General features: G+C 34.7%; 1 protein-coding gene across 1 annotated transcript in view; it reads left to right on the plus strand.

Moving 5' to 3' along the window:
• TET2 (tet methylcytosine dioxygenase 2) overlaps positions 1-13178 on the plus strand; it is a 160485-nt gene that overhangs the window by 36831 nt on the left and 110476 nt on the right. The window lies entirely within an intron of this gene.

Raw genomic sequence — 13178 nt, forward strand, 5'->3', positions numbered from 1 at the left:
ATGACTGAACACCAAAAATTATAGTACAATATACCACAGTCCAAATCATAGAATTGTCAAGATCCAGGGGTCTCAGATAACAATATGACCCACTAGACTAGGTATTGAAACTCTGTAAAGGTCATCCACTCAGCAAAGCATTCATATACCAAAGAAACAATTAAGCTCTGAACATAATAGCACCTATGCTTACAGGCCACTACAATATCAAATACAAGAGTGCAGTTATAGCCAGCTTCAGCTAATGATGGTACAACTAGATCATCATCCATAGATAACATTCAAAAAGACCCTAGGAAATTAGCTTGGTATGGCCCTAATCTGCCTAAAATCATTTCCATTCTGCAACATCCATTTCCATCTAGTCAAGCAAATGCAAAAAGCTATTACCTACCATATGTGCCCTGGAGATAACAAAGTGAAACTTGAGGTATGTAGATTAGGAAGAATGAAATATCTGGTTGACCTTTTGAATCATAGAGTTTAGAAGTTCAGAAGAATGCTTGTGGTGAATTACAAAATGTTGTTTTTGATGAAAATATAATAATGAAAAATGTTGGTGGGGTAACTGACCTGTGTTGATTTTTAAAATCTGTTGATGCAGGAATAGAGCCTGTAACCAATAGAAGCAGCTAGGTTACCCAATGGATAGAGTACTAGATCTGGATGGAATGAGGAAGACTTGAGTTCATATCTGGCTTCGGACAGACCTACTGACTATGTGACCCTGGACAAGTTTGCCTGAATTTCCTCATCTGTGAAGTTGGGGATGATAATAACAACTACCTTCCAAAGTTGTTGAGAAGATAACTTGAGATAATATTTGTAAAGCATTTTGCAAATCTCAAAGACCTATACAAATGCTACTGTTGTTTTTGTTGTTATTATTAATTATTTACAAAGTGAAAGTCCAGGCAAAACAATCTAATAAAATCCAAGGAGATAGAAATCTGTCTAAGCTGTGGGAAACAGGAAGGAATTCATGGAGATGGTGATACTGATCTGATCCTTGAAGGAAAAGGAAAACCTCTATGAGAGGAATGTGTTAATGTCATGGGACACAAATGCCTCACTAAATACAAGAGAGGGTGAAAAAGAGGGAACTACTAGTAGTCTAAGTAGGACTAACAAAAAATAAAACTAGATGGGTAGTTTGACTACAAATTCTGTAAAGTCTTGAATACTAGAGTAAGGAGTTTAGATTTTATTCCGTAGGTAATGAGAAGCCACTGAAGACATTTGAGTGACATGTTCTGTGTAAATATTAGTCTCACTATAGTGTTGAAAGGTCTGCTGGAGATGGGAAAAACTGGAGGTGGAAAGATATGTAGAAGCTAATCCAGGTAGGAGGCAATGAGAACCTTATCTAAGGTGATGGAAGGAGAAAGGAATAGGTAAATATGAGATATTTTGGAGGTAGAATGACAAATGTAGTAATATCTGCCATGTACATAGCACACCTAATTAGTATGGGGGGGGAATAATTTTTTATGATGTATTTCTTGGAAATTATCTCACTTGAACCACATAACAACTCTGTGAAGTAGAAAGGGGCCATGTCACCATTCTTACTTAAAGACAAGAAAACTGAGTCTCTGGATAAATGATTAATCTTGAGTTATATAACTAGTAAGTGACAGAGCCAGGATTTCAGCCCATTTCTTCTGATGCTCCTTCAGCTTCACCCCCAGCTGCTTTCTAATTGACAGGACTTGACAACTGCTCACCTCTAGAATTTTTCTGTCTACTATCTCCATTAATATCTGCAGATAATTGTAATACTATGAGCCCAAGTGATGGCAATGCCATCAACATAAATAAGGAAGTTGAGGGGAGGGACCCTTTGGAGAGGGAGTTGATGAGTTTAATTTTGATTGTGTTGAGTTTCAATGAATTCAATAGCGATTAAATTGAATAGTAAAATTTCAATTATCCCTTCCACATTGTGGGGAGGTACACAGCACCCTCTCGAAAATCTGCATAAAATTAGTCTGAATTTTTTTCTTTTTCTTTTAAGGGGTATTTATAGCACCTCATTGTAAAATTTGGGTTAAGTATTTGGTTATAGGCTCTGTGTCATCTGCTGGCCTTCACAAAGTTCTTATTTAATTTCTTAAGCCGAACAGCAATATATTGAAACTGTGATGGGGAAAGTCACGATGTGGAAAGGATAAGTGTGGTTATAAGTGCATCATAGTTCCAATATTCTAAAGTGGTCACTTTAATACACACACACACACACACACACACACACACACACACACACACACACACATACGTACATATATTTTCAAATGGTTAATTGGTTACTGTTACACAAATTACATGCTACAATTAAAGAGATGGCATGTTGGGGTATGGTGTTGATACTGATATATATATGTGTGTGTGTGTATATATATATATTATATATATATATATACACTGATATATATAGATATGTAGACTTACATATATACTGATATATATATATACTGATATGTATACTGATATATATATAGATATACATATATATGTATATCTATATATATATACTGATATGTATACTGATATATATATAGATATACATATATATGTATATCTATATATATATACTGAGATATATATATGTGTGTGTGTGTGTGTGTGTGTGTGTGTGTGTGTGTGTGTGTGTGTGTATGGAAATTTAAATCAATAAAAAATAAGTCCTTATAGGGCAGCTAGGTGGCGCAGTGGATAGAGTACCGGCCCTGGAATCTGGAGGACCTAAGTTCAAATCCAGCTTTGGACACTTGACACTAACTGTGTGACCCTAGGCAAGTCACTTAACCCCAATTGCCTCACCAAAAACCGAAAGTACTTATTTCCTTTAGACCTTTGGTATTACATCTATCATTATTTATTGCACATTGTACATTGCTTATGAGAATATGCATATCCATCTTGCTAAACTAGATAGTGATTAAATTCATACAGTCACTAAATTTTAAAGCTGAAAGAGACTTTAGAGATCTTTTACTCTAATAATTTTATTTTATAGTTTAGGAAGCTGGGACCCAGAATGGACCCAGAACTTTCCCAAGGCCATAAAGCTTTTTACTGAGTCAGGATAGAATCTAGGCATGACTCCTAGTCCATTTTTTTTCCCTACCACATGACACAACTTGTTTAGTTTGTCAGGTTTTCTTTCATTTTTATGGTAATTTAATTTTTTCTCCCTTTTGAAAAATAAGCTTAGCTAAGGCTTTATCAGTTTAGTTTCTGTCTTGAAGGAACCAGATTTTTATTGGGTTTTTTAAAATCCAGTAGTCTTTTTATTATTTTCATGGTTTTTTTTTTCTATTTCTCCTCTAATTTTCACATTTAACCCCTCTTTCATGGGGTGTGGTGATACAAACCTTCAGTCTCTGCTACAGGAGGTGCTGAAGCTGGTGGATCTCATGGTCTTGTGTTCTGGCAGCCAATCTGTGACCACTGGTATCAGTATAATGAACTCCAAGGAATTGGGGAGATAGATGGGAGGGGGACACCAAGCTGAAATTCAGAAACAGAGCAAGTCAGATCTTTCATGCCTATCAACACTGGGATTGGGCCTGGGAGTTGTCACTACACTTACAGCCTGGTCAAGGGAGATCTAAATCTCAAAAAACCCAAAAATTTCTCCTTTGCATTTATTATTTTTTAATCTTAATTGAATATTTGTTTGTTAGATCACTATTTTTCTATTTTATGTTTGAAATATTTTAAATTTATTATTTATTTTTAACATTCTTTTCTTTTTAAGTTTTGAGTTCCAAAATCTCTACTTCCTTCCTACCCCCTCTTCCACCCACTGAGAAGATGAGCAATATGATATCAGTTATACAAAACATATTTAAAAAAAAAAACACAAGAAAAAGTTGAAAGTGACAAAATTTCAGTTTGCACTCAGAATTCATCAGTTCATTCTCTGGAGGTGTATAGCATTTTTTCATCAGTCCTTTGTCTTAGATCTTTGTGTTGATTGGAGTAGCCAAGTCTTCCAGAGTTGTTCATCATTACAACATTGCTGTTACTGTGTATAATGATCTCCTAGTTCTTCTCACTTCACTTTGCAGCAGTTCATATAGGTCTTCCCATGTTTTTTTTTCTGAAACTACCTCCCTTGTCATTTCCCACAGCACTACAGTTCTCCGTCACAATTATATGTCACAACTTGTTCAGGCATTCCCCAATTAATGAATAGTCCCTTTGATTTCCACTTCTTCACCACTAGAAAAAGAGTTTTGTGTGTGTAGGTCATTTACTCTTCTCTTTGATCTCTTTGAGATACAGACTTAGTGGTAGTGTTGCTGGATCACAGGATATGCATGATTTTATGGTGTTTTGGGCATAGTTCCAGACTGTTCTCTAGAATCATTAGACCAGTTCACTACTCCACCAACAGTTTAGTGGTGTGACAATTTTTCCCTCATCCCCTCCAGCATTTGTCATTTCTGATAGGTGGGAGTTGGTATCTCAGAGTTACTTTAATTTGCCTTTCTCCAATCAATAGTGATGTAGAGCATTTTTTCGTATGACTATAAATAGCTTTGATTTCTTCTTCTGAAAACTCTCTGTTTATATTCTTTGACCCTTTGTCAATTGGGAAATGGTTCTTATTTTTATTAATTTCACTCATTTTCATACTCAGAATATATTTGAGAAATAAGGACTTTATCAGAGAAATTTGCTATACAAACTTTTAATATTACTTCATTGTCCATGGTACCTTTTCTTCTTGACATAGGAGCTATGGAATTTGGCTGTAATATTGCTGGGAGTTTTCATTTTGAGATCTCTTTCAGGATGTGATTATTGGATTCTTTCAATTTCTATTTTACCCTCTGGATCTAAGATAGTAAGGCAATTTTCCTTTATAACTATGTCTAGGCTCTTTTTTTAAATCATGGGTTTTTGGTAGTCCACTAATTCTTGAATTATCTTTCCTAGATCTATTTTCCTGGTCAGTTGTTTTTCCAAAGAGATATTTCATATCTTCTTCTATTTCTTCATTCCTTTGATTTTGTTTTATTGTTTCTTGATGTCTCATGGAATCATTAGCTTCCATTTGCCTAATTCTGATTTTTAAGGAATTATTTTCTTCAGTGAGATTTTGTACTTCTTTTTCCATTTGGTCTTTTTTTTAAGGAATTCTTTTCTTCAGTGAATTTTTCTGCCTCTTTTACATTAGGTCAATTCCATTTTTTAAGGTGTAATTTTCTCCAATACGTTTTGTGCCTCTTTCACCAAGCTGTTAATTCTCTTTTGATAATTCTCTTTCATCACTCTTATATCTTTTCTCCATTTTTATTCTACCACTCTCATCTCTTTCTTTAACTTTTCCAAGAATTCTTGTTGGACTTGGATCCAATTAGCACTTTTCTTTGAAGATTTGTAGCTATTTTCACAATGTGTCTTCTTCTGGTCTTGTCTGCCACTGTAGTAGCTTTTTTTTGTTGTTGTTGTTGTCATTTACTTATTTTTCTAGCTATTTCTTGACTTTGAACTTTATGTTAAAGTTGGGCTGTGCTCATTTGGGGATGAGGACAGACTGTTCCAAGCTTCAGGTTTTTTCATGCTGCTGTTTTCAAAGCTAGTTCTGAATGTTTTCTGTGCTTCAAGGTGTTGTGATAAAGGGAGATGTGTGGTTACTGCTCTCCTTTACTCAGGAAAGGCCCTTTGTCCTCTGTAACCAAAAGCTCTGTATTCTCTATAGTTGGTTCAATTTTATATTTTCCTTTGTATGCTATATTTCTGTTAGATATTTCTACCTTACAGAGAGGAATGTTGAAATCTTTTACAACTAATTTTTACTGTCCATACTATTAGCAATTAGTTAATGCTTCATTGTCTATAGTTTCTTTGCACATGATATAGTTCCCTTATTTTCTGTCTTGATATCATGAATGTTTATTTTTAGTTTACTGCGTAATAGCAACTCTTGTTTTTTTATTCACTTGATGAATAGTAAATTTCTTCAAACTTTTGTTTTAATTTTTAATTTTGTTTTAATTCTATGCCTTTTTAGATTTTACATAAGTTTATGTAAAAAAATCTAAATATGTATGTGTATACAATATATATGTATATACATACATACATACATATAGTGTGTGTGTGTGTGTGTGTGTGTTTTGTGAGGCAATCAGGGTTAAGTAACTTGCCCAGGACCACACAGCTAGAAAGTGTCAAGTATCTGAGACTACATTTGAACCCTCTTGACTGAGCCACCTACCTGTCCCCATTTAGATATATTTCTTAAGTAACAAATTACTGGCTTTTTTAAAATTCTCAGTCTATTTTATTTTATTCATTTGCTCAATCCATTTGCATTTAAACATATGATTATGTTAGTGTTTTCCTGCATTTAATTTTTTTTTTGTTTTCCCCCTTCCTCTTTTAAGTCGGTGCTTTGTCCCTGAAATAAGTTTTGCTACTATTACAGTCCTTCACAGAGTTGGGCAGTGTCAGTATCTGCTGCTACTTGCAAGGTAGTAGAGAGATGGGGTGTTTGGGCAGCATCACTATGGTCATGGGGGTCCTTACCCTAGGGCCATTGGCCCTGATCAACATTGAGACTTAGCTTATGCTCACTTCTAAGTACATGACTGGAGATGGAAAGGGGAGAGAAGAAGGGGGAACTAAATGAATATTTACAAGTATTCTCAGGTATGAATGCATAAGATTCTTAATTGACCAGAGCTGCTTTGTTCTTCTTCTTATTGAAAAGATTTAACTCTAATTACTCTACCTCTGGCTTACAATTCTTTGGTTTGAAGAGAGTAACTAATTCATGGTCTTGCTGATCATGTGTCTATTCTTTCTTAGTTTGTCAATGGCCCATTGGGAGAAGTCTTTTTTCGTGCCTCCTCTGAAGCCAAATGTATCTCTTTAGCTCTCAGGCAAACTTGGGGTTCTGTAGTTGACAGATTACATACAACTGCCTTTTCCTAGCTTTCCTCATGCAGAGAGAAGGAAAATATTACAAAAGTGGTCAGTTCTGATATCCCTGGAGACAATTACTGTGAATTTGTATGACCCCTTTTCCCAGCCTAGGTAAGTGAAAATAGCATCCCCCTAGAGAGACACATTGTTCCTTTCTAAGAAGATGTCAACTTTGTCCCACACCCCAACTGTTAAAAGTCTACAGGGCTTGCCCTTAATGGCATTATGCCATCCCAGTTTCTGGTCTGCCAGGCCAAATGCTTAGTAAGTATCAGAAACATTGGAGAAATGAAAAAATTGTGCATATAACTTGCATATGTAAAGGATGTCTTTTTCCCTTTGTAAAATATTTTTGGTTGGGACCTATTTTTTTAACTATGTAAGGAGCCAAAGGGACTCTGCCAAAGAGACTCAGCACCATTGCTGTAACTTATAGTCTTACAGAGTTGCCTGGGACACTGAGAAATTAAATGACTTGTCCAGGAAACGGCAAACAGACTAGTTTGGCTAAAAGGCAGAATGTTTAAGGAAGAGTGATATGAAATCACTGTGGAAAGCTAGGATAGAGTCAGATAATGAATGCCAAATGGAGGAGTTTTTATTTTATCCTTGTTGCAATAGGGAGCCATAGGAGCTTTTTGACAAGGGGAATAACATGGTCACACTTGTGCTTTGGGGATATCAAGTAGGAGAAAGGTCACATTTCCATCCACCCCCTGAGATTTCATAGATGGATGAGAGAAAGGGTGAGGTAACAGTGAGGAAATTTGAGGTTGCCATTTACATTCTGGTGCTCCTGCTTGGCCTCGGGCAAGTCATCCTCTATGTCATGGAGGGCAGAGATGTCAAACTCACCAGCATCCCAAGCCCAACTGTAACATAATCGGGAAATGTTTAACAAGATAAAAATACAATTCAACACAGATAATATTAATTTATGGGTTTGTAAGTCAATATGCAGTTCTTTTCTTTTTTCTATTTGTCACCACTGTCCTCATATGTAAGATAAGGGGCTTGAACCTTTAGAGTCCCTTCCAGCTCTAAATTGGTGATCCTAAGAACGATTGTCCATTAGCCTCATTCTCTTTGATAGATTCATTTCCAAAAAGGTCATTGATTATAAATAGTAAATGTATGTTTTGGGGGAAGGAGGGAGTTTGTGGAGCTTTGAACTTGGTAGAACTTCTATAATCTCATCACGATAGACCTTTTTGTTCACCCAAGGAGTTGGGAATGGTATCCTTTGTCCAAACTGGGGGAAGTAAATGTTATAACTAAAATATTTTTATATATAACCCATGGTCAAGTAATTTAAACTCTGGGCTTATGTGGACTAGGTACAATTTGGGCTGGGGTGTGGCAGGGTAGCTCCCAAACTCATATTTCTTTTTGACTCATTTTGATCTTACTAGGTTTCGACTCTAGCATATCACCAGGGACAATGAGTACAAATTTGTAGGGCCTGGGAATCCACAAGAGGTCCTGGAAACCAGTTAGGTTGCATACATGCTTTTCTCTTTTCTTGTTAGTATCGTTATTTATTAAAGGTTTTTGATATCCATTGTAAAATCAGTCAAGTTCAAAGAAAATAATATGATAAATAGTATTTCTGTCAGCAGATAATTAAAGAAGTACTAATCATACATTAAAAACAAAATCTAATTATATGTAAAAATAATTCTCACATATATTGTATATATGTATATATATGTATATGAATATGAATATGTATATGTATATCATATCCAATGAACACTCAGTTCTGAATAACAGCTTGCAAATTTGTATCAAGAACTGGGCATTTCCAAGTATTTCTAACTCCATTCAGATATTTGCTTTTACATTTTAATCATATAATACAGCTGTCTCACCTTACTATACATAATCACAACTTTCCTGAATTGTTTTGGAAGATGTAGATTTTTGTGAATAAAGTTATAATTTGGGATTTTAGAGTGCAATTTTGTTATTATATATATAATTACTTAATTACAAAAGGTTAAATGGTCTACTTATATTACAAAAAATTAATTAACTGAAATACTTCTAAATATTACCTATTTTCAAATATGCATGATCTCATGTCAAAATTAGAAAAAAAATTAAAACATAACATTCTAAAATAAAAAGGTTGTCACATTATGCAAGTAGTTAATTTTAAAGTATGTCTCATTATAATCTGTGCTACAGTTAGTAAAAGATTGAAATTTGCAAGGTTATATTTTACAAATATTTATTGCCATGTGAATTATAATAATGTGACATATATGAGGTTTCAAATGTTTATGTACTTTAATTTTTTTAATTTTCTTTAAGAATAATTTTTCCTGTTTCATATTTTCTTTGTGTGGTGGGTATGACATATTTAAGTGTGTGTGTGTGTGTGTGTGTGTGTTTTGCATAGAAATGCTCCAAGAACCTTTGTTCTGTTGATTATCTCTAGTTTATCCTGGAAATAATTTGTTTGTGTGTAGTTGTCTGTATGTTCTCCCCTCCATTAGAATGAGTTTCTTGAGATTGGGGCTGTCTTTTGCCTTTCTTTGTATCCTCAACACTTAACACAGTGCCTGCAATATTGTAGGTGTTCAGTCATTCAGTCATGTCTGATTCTGTGACCCTGTACACCATAGAACATCAATACTGGAGTTTTCTTGGCAAAGGCACTGAAGACTTGGTTTACCATTTCCTTCTCCAGCTCATTTTACAGATGAGGAAACTAAGGCAAACAGAGTTAAGTGACTTGCCCAGGGTCACAGAGGAAGTAAGTGTCTGAGGCCAGATATGAAATTGGGAAGACATTTTCCTGACTCTAGGCCTGGCACTTTATCCACTGCATCAGCAAGCTGCCTGTCCAGAGCCTGTAGAAGCAGTAAATGTAACCACACCTATCAGATACAGGACAACAAATATATTAAAACATATAAAACATTCAAATATTCAAGTGGAATTATTTCATAAATATAGGAATTGCCTCCAATGATGTAGACCTCAGTCCTTTCGTGCTTCTCCTATATAATTCTTGTTGTGTCCTCCCTTGAGATCACCATTTGAGACCTACCTTACATTCATCTGTGATCCCCAAGAGTTCTTAATACAGCAGGTAAGCTGTTCATCACTTACAGCTTTTGTCAGATGACCAGCTCATCTTTCTTTTCAGTGATCCATTTTTTTATCATCTGTCCTTCTTAAATCTTTCTTTGTAATGTGTTACAACCTGCTCCCACTCATCATGTACCTTTCTTGGTTGACCTTCAACTTAAGTTCTCAAATGATAGTTTTCCATGACTCAGAGCCACAACATATGACTGGAAGAATATTAAAAAGATTGACCTTTGTTTCAAGGAAAAATTTGGAGGTAATGAGGAAAAAAAAAACTACATGATTTCCCAAAAACAATGCAGTTCACTTTTCTCCTGCTGCTCAAGTAGGAGCTAAAACCATTGTCTACTTGAAGAATCTTTTTCAAATAGAAATACAGTCAGATGAGCTCTGCATTATTATAGTTTAGAAGGAAACATTTTTCATCACTTGATCTTTCCTTGGTGAATAATTACGCCAAAATCTTTTGAATGATTATGGAGCTTATCCAAGGGTTTCTCCAATGTTTCAGGACTTGTTGCAATAGTCACAAGATCATTCATAAAAAAGAATATCTAGGAAACCTCTGTACCTATAGACAATCCTTCTCCAGTTGGGATATCCTCCATATTAGAAGTGAACATGTTTTTCAAACATGTATCTCCCCTGTTTATGTTTTGCTTGGTATTAATGATCAGAGAGTCATCCGACAAGGTTATGTCTATTGGATACTGTCATTGAGGATAATGTGTGAGAGTTAAAGTCGAGAAAGCCTGGTTTCAAATCCTGCCTTGTATTCTTATTAGCTATGGGGGTCATGAGAGAAGCACCTAATTTCTTAGAGCCTCATTTTCCTCATTTGTAGAATGGAGATTCACAGACTTGTGAAAATTGTAGAAAATATTGTATTTCAAGTACATTACACATCTTGAAATGCTATGTAAATGTGAGCTATTGTTGTTATGTCTTTTAAGTACTCAGATAATGTTGTCATATGCTTAGGAGACCCCTTCAACAAGGAAAGTCTTTAAAGTGATGCTTTGCTCTACCAAATCAGATGTTTAGGAAAAAAATCAATAAACCGCCATCATAATGGCATCTTGTATTCTCTACATATTTCAGTCAGTTATAGGGTGGTCTTCTGTGGAATATCATTTGTGAAAACATTCCTCCTCCCTTCTAGTAACTTCATCAAAAATTACCTGATGAATATGTATGTCATTCTTAAAATATTTAATATAGAGATGAAAAATAGGAATAAAGGTTAGTGGTTATTAATATTCTCTATCACTTTTGATGGAGGACAGTAGTAATAAGATCTGATCCTCTCCCCCACATACAATTTTAGTATCTTTTCCACTTTCAATATGTTGAAAAGTAATTCTTTAACACCTTCAAAATTATGTCACAAAGTGGACTTCCTACAGACCTACTTGATCTAATCCCAATACTTTCCCCATCTTTGTCTTCTTAAATGTCATTCTTATTTCCTCCACAAGCTCATCTGGGATTGTGAAATTAGAGTCCAAATATGAGAGTTTCACTGTATTTTATTGGTTAAAATACTTATTATTTTTTAAAAATCACATGTGGATTTTTTTCTACTTTTTTGTCTGCCTATTTTACTCTGCAGTTTCACTATCAGATGCATTTGACATGACTTTTCCCAGTTTCACAGTTTTTTAGGTTTTCTTTTTTGCCATAGTTTCTTTTAACTGGTATTCTCAATTGCTTCTACACATTTTATGAGTCAATAATGATCATAATCTTCTGACATCCTCTCCACAATTTACAAATAAATTTACATTCTAAACCAAACCTTTGGCTTTCTTTGGGGACATATTAAGTGTTTGCTATATCTGTTTTTTCCTATTGTCTATGGTTGCAATAGGTTTTTAATGGTTAAAACTTGAGTATGAAATCGTTATAATCGGTATCAATATTCCTTCCTCCATCTGTTTCCCATTATGACATCAATAACCTATTTAAATAGTTCAAGTTAGAGCTTAGTTACAAACCACATCTTTTCTTTATTAATTTTTATTCCATCTTCTAGTTTTGTTTTAGTGATCTGGCTATACATAGAGAGTTGATTCAAGAATACCTTTCAAATCAATAATGAGTTATTTCCTATTTATTAAAATATAATAAATTTAATTGTTTGTAGTTACACTTTATTTTAACATCCATTTTTTAAAATTTTGAATACCAAGTACTCCCCCTCCTTCTAATCCCTCCCCTATGGATTGAGAAGGCAAGCAATATGATAGCAATTATATCTACAAAGCGAATATCAACTTGATTTTCAATGATATTTTTGGTGGTTGTCATGTCTAGGACTTCTTAATTCTTTTCACAAAAAAGTATCCAATGATGTGTGAGCATGAGGCTTATAGGTAGTTTAAAAATCTTTGCTTTCTCTAAGTCCTTAGTCTTAAACAATATTTTCCAACTTATTTTTCATGATGCTTACATATTCCCACTTTTACAATGAAGCCCCAGATGATTTCACGTTGAGTTCATTTGGAGGGGTTGATTTGCTTTTTGTAGAATTTCTCTCCCTCTTCACCTTCTGGAACAGACGTTGGTATTTAAATCAGTTATTTTTATGGTGGTCTTTTTGCAAATATTTATCATGAGCATTGCAATCAGAGATAAACAAATGCCCCAATGAAATGAGATTTCTTGTTGACTTTGGATATACAATAAAACCAACTACTTCAGTTAACCTGCCCAGGAATTCCCCATGAGCCATCCTATTTAGCTGAAGCTTCTTTGAGTTGTTTAGTTTCACTTATAGAGAGATGTCAAGGTTGAAGTAATTCACTTCCTCTAATAACATTTCCACTCATTGGCCGTTAAACTAGGAGCTCACATTTAGAATGCCAATATCTATGCTATAGTTTGTAGAAAGTTGGAAACCTATATAATTCTTAGCCTTCTTCTGCCACTTTGATGCCATCACTGCAGAAGCTTAGGAGAGCTGTATAGCACTAAGGGCCCTTTGGTATTTTTCAATGGGTTGCCATGGCCAACATAACAGTGATGAACTGCTCCATATTGGAGCTGGAAAGTGAAACCAGTCTGTTACCAGTGCTATATTCAAAGCCATTCCATCATGGTAGAGTGTACCAGAGTTTATGTTCTTCTGGTAG

The sequence above is a fragment of the Phascolarctos cinereus genome, unplaced genomic scaffold (assembly GCF_003287225.1).
Source record: "Phascolarctos cinereus isolate Bilbo 61053 unplaced genomic scaffold, phaCin_HiC Scaffold_9;HRSCAF=440, whole genome shotgun sequence".
NCBI lineage: Eukaryota > Metazoa > Chordata > Mammalia > Diprotodontia > Phascolarctidae > Phascolarctos > Phascolarctos cinereus.